Genomic DNA, 4,870 nt, shown 5'->3' on the forward strand with positions numbered 1-4,870 from the left:
CACTGAGTTGGAAGTACTCACTTTACTCCCTGCACCATGTGTGCAGATTCAGGTGCTCCGGAGACTTAGTGGAGCCGTTTGCTATCTTCTTGGATTTCGGTTTAGGAGTTGTTGAGGTAGCTGCCTGACGTCCGCAAGACCCGACTTCTCCCCTTTATTGCATTTGTCTTTTCCTATCCTAGACTTTCTTTATTACTATGAATATATTACTCTGTTACATTTAGAGGCTCTAGACTCGTGACTCCAGATCTATTGGGTAATGTTGGGATATTCGTTATTATTTTCCATACTATTTGATTAGTTTCGGATTGGAACCTTGATATTTTCCATTTTAATCGTATTATTTGTTAACGGACTGCGTATCTGGGTTGAGAGTATTTAAATTGGTCAGGCTTGCCTAGCATTAGTGTTGGGCGCCATCACGACCGGGATTGGGGTCTTGACAGTACAGTGATTCCTTATTTAATGCATTGTATATATTAGGTAGAAATACTATTAACATGAAGGGTAATAAGTAAACTATGAACATATTTGGTAATATAGTTTCATATATGGTATATATACGAAAACGCCTCATTTCTTCTTCTTCTTTTTTTATTCTTGTCGTGTCCCACATATGCATCTGGCCTTTTCTTTCCTTTTTTTCATTCCATTATTTTTTTCTCTAGAGTTCCATATTTTATCTTCGTCTATAGTAATTCTTCTTCCTGCAATACTTGTTAGAAAATATGAGTTTTGAGCATAATATTTATTTATTTTATGGAAAAATATATTATTAGCTATGAAAATATATGAATAATTTTTATGCATCACATCCTCAAACAAAAATTTCAAGCTTCCAATATTAAGAACTATGGCACTCTTGATGAAAAAGAAGCCCATTTTTGCAACAAGGTAAAAAAAAATAGGGTTAATATTTAAACACCAATCCCTTAAGGGAACCACCAATGTAACTTTTTCGTTGGTTTTGGGGTCTATTTGGAGAATTCAAATGGGGTTTTGGTTTGTTGGTGGGCTACGATTTTTTTTCTTTTTTTTTTTCTCTCTCTCCTTTCCCTTTTCTTTGAATATAAAAAGAGCAAATTATGTTATATACCTATTCTATCCAAAATAATTATCCGCCTTTACCTATTCTGAAAATAATTACAATATATACCTATGCAACCAAAAGTAATTCCCCGTTAATCCTTCTTCCTATTTTATTCTTGTTAAAGCTAATTTTTCTCCTCCTTTTTGCTTTCTTCTCTTGTCATTTTCTCTGCTCTTTCTCTTTCTTTCCTTTTGCCAATATCCTTACAATTTTTCATTAGATATATGATTTATCTACCTCTCTCTCCTATCTTTATCATTTGTCCCAGCAAAAAAAAGGCTAAAAAAGAAAGATATATCAAAAAAGGATAAAAAATTTTAAGATTTCAGTTTGCTACAAATTTGTGAGGTTATGTATGTAATAACAAATTTTAATTGCCGACACTCTTTGTGGCAAGTTTTGGTGTTAATGATAATTTTTTGAAGATTTAATTGTGACAAACATTAATCTGCCATTGGAGGACCTTGAAGCTTGAAACTCATAAATTGGGTTTGTTGAGTTTGTAGTTATTTTGATCCGATTCTGATTGGGTATGTTCAAAATATTAGTTGGAGGAAGTGGCTATATTCTGAGTCAATTTGATGGAGATTTTAGACTAGATTTTTAAACTTTGGGTTGAAATTGAGTTGAACTAGCAAAGAAGATAGATTTTTACTGTATACCAAAATGGTATATTGCTTGTTTGAAATTTAAAATTTTTATTTTTGAAGATTTCTTGTTTGATTCAAAGTGGGTGCTGTTAAATATTACTTGTAATACATTCTGGAAGTTCATACTAAAATTTGATAGCATTTGGAGCTGATTTGAGGTGATTGAGATCGAAATTTTCAGTTGAAAATCGAAGAAGAACACAACTACCCAATAGTATACTGCTACGGTATACAATATGCTGTAGGAGTATATAGCTATATTGCAACAGTATACTATAGGAGTATATAGTTATACTGTAACAGTATACTATTATAGTATACAATATATTGTTATAGTATACTGTAACAATATGCAATATATTGTAACAGTATGTTGTAATAGTATACNAACTAAAAGATGAACACTTTGACTGTGCCCGAGTGGCTTGCATGCATATATATATCTGGACTGAGTGTGGATCGGGCTGCACGCCGAAGCGAATATTACGATGATATTGCGCTTGGGCTGTAGGAGCCCCTCCGGAGTCTGAACCCCCACAGTGAGCGCGGGTACCCAAATGGATCGGGCTGCGCGCCGCAACGGTCATGTGCATTGTATTGCATTCATGCATTCTATATCTGTTGGCCTTAATTGTCATTGTTTGCTGTTGTTTTATTGTTTAGCGTGCTGAATCGTTGATTATAGCTTTATATTGTAATATTTCGGGATTTCTTACTTTCAACCATTATATATGTTTATTACTCATAGAGTTGGAAGTACTCACTTTACTCCATGCACCATGTGTGCAGATTCAGGTGCTCCGGAGATTTAGTGGAGCTGCTTACTGTCATCTTGGATTTCGGTTTAGGAGTTGTTGATGTAGTTGCCTGACGTCCGCAGGACCCGACTTCTCCCCTTTATTGCATTGTCTTTTCCTATCCTAGACTTTTCTTTATTACTATGAATGTAACATTCTGTTACATTTAGAGGCTCTAGACTCGTGACTCCAGATCTGTTGGGGAAATGTTTGGTATATTCGTTATTATTTTTCATACTATTTTATCTAAATTCCGGATTTGGAACTTGATACTTACTATTTTAATGGTATTATTGGTTAACGGTTTGCGAATTTGGGTTGAGAGTGTTTAAATTGGTCGGGCTTGCCTGGCATTAGTGTTAGGCGCCATCACGATCGGGTTTGGGGACGTGACAAGTTGGTATCAGAGCCTAGGTTACTAGGCCTCGCAAGTCATGAGCCGATTTAGTAGAGTATCGCGGAACGGTACGGGGACGCCCTTACTTCTCCTCGAGAGGCTGCAGAACCTTTAGGAAAATTCCATATTCTTGAAATTCTTGTCGTGCGGCTTTGTGATTCGAGAACTTAATTCTTGTATTCTATTCTCTCGCAGATGGCGAGAACTCGTGCTACCGGACGCGATGGTCGACCACCAGTACCACCCGCTAGAGGCCGTGGACGCGGTCGCGGTCATGGTCGTGGTCGAGGGAGGGCAGCAAAGACAGCACCTGCTGACCCACCAGCTGCCACAGTTCAGGACCAGACTCCAGTTGTCGATGTCCCAGCAGCACCTGTGCAGGCACCAGCAATGCCTATTGCTATTCCTGGTCTCCAGGAGACCTTGGCATAGATACTATCAGTTTGCACTGGCCTGGCTCAGGCAGTCTCAGCTTCTACTGCAGCAGCTGCTTCCCAGACCGGGGGAGGACATCAGACCCCTGTTGCTCACACACCTGAGCAGGCTACCCAGGGACTTCAGACACCGGAAGCAGCCATAGCTCCGCCAGTTGCTCCAGTTGCTCCAGTTGCAGCCTATGAGGCTCCAATTATGCCAGACGATGAGCAGCGTCGCCTTGAGAGATTCGGCAGGCTTCAGCCACCGAGGTTCAGTGGTGCTGAGGGCGAGGATGCCCAGGGTTTTCTGGATAAGTGTCAGTGTATGCTTTGCACTGCAGGGATCTTAGAGTCGAGTGGTGCGGCTTTTACTACCTTCCAGTTCTCAGGGCCTGCATTCACCTGGTGGGAGGACTTCGAGAGCGTAGGCCGGTTGGTGCAGCGCCCCTTACATGGCACCAGTTCTCCACTGTCTTTCTAGAGAAGTACGTACCGCAGTCTCACAGGGAGGAGCTGCGTCGTGAGTTCGAGTGGTTGGTTCAGGGGGACATGTCTTTGACCCAGTACGAGTTGAGATTCACATAGCTAGCCCGGCATGCTACTTGGATGATCCCGACAGATCGGGAAAGGATTAGGAGGTTCGTGGATGGCTTCAACTATTCACTCCGCATTTTGATGACCAGAGAGAGGGTTATGGGTGCCTCGTTTGAGGAGGTAGTTGACATGGCTCGAGAGATTGAGACGGTTCGCCGTCGGGAGCATGAGGAGAGGGAGGCAAAGAGGCCTCGAGGTTCAAGTAGTTTCAGTGGTGCTCCGTCTAGGGGCCAGTTCCAGCGTGGCAGAGGCCGTTCCTTCAGGCCTCCTCAGTCAGGTCGTCCAGAGTATAGTGGGACTTCTTCAGGCCGCGGTCATCAGGGATTTCAGCAGGGCCAGACTTCACTTAGTGCTCGTCCAGCTCAAAGCTCTACACCTGCCTCTTCAGCCCAGGGTTCTTCAGCAGCGAGGGGTTTCCATCAGTCCCCTTCTCCAGCGGTGGGTAGTTGCTACGAGTGCGATGAGTTCGGTCATATGAGGAGACAGTGTCCTCGGCGTCGTGGTAGTCAGTCTCAGCAGAGGGATCAACCCTCATCTTCTGCTCCTGTTTCATCAGCACCCGCCCAGTCAGCTAGGGGTGGAGGTCAAGTAGCCAGGGGCCGCCCCAGGGGTGGAGGCCGGACTGGCGGTGGTCAGGCTCGATTCTATGCTCTTCCAGACAGGAAGGACGCCATTGCCTCAGATGCTGTTATCACAGGTATTATCTCAGTCTGCCACAGAGATGCCTCTGTCTTATTTGATCCCGGATCTACCTATTCCTATGTATCTTCATATTTTGCCCATCACCTGGGTACTACCCGAGGTTGTCTTGCTTTGCCTGTTCACGTATCTACCCCGGTGGGTGATACTGTTATTGTAGATCATGTATACCGATCCTGCTTAGTGACTATTGGGGGTCTGGAGACCCGAGTTGACTTATTGCTGTT

This window comes from Nicotiana attenuata, unplaced genomic scaffold (genome assembly GCF_001879085.1).
Source record: "Nicotiana attenuata strain UT unplaced genomic scaffold, NIATTr2, whole genome shotgun sequence".
NCBI classification, from domain to species: Eukaryota; Viridiplantae; Streptophyta; class Magnoliopsida; order Solanales; family Solanaceae; genus Nicotiana; species Nicotiana attenuata.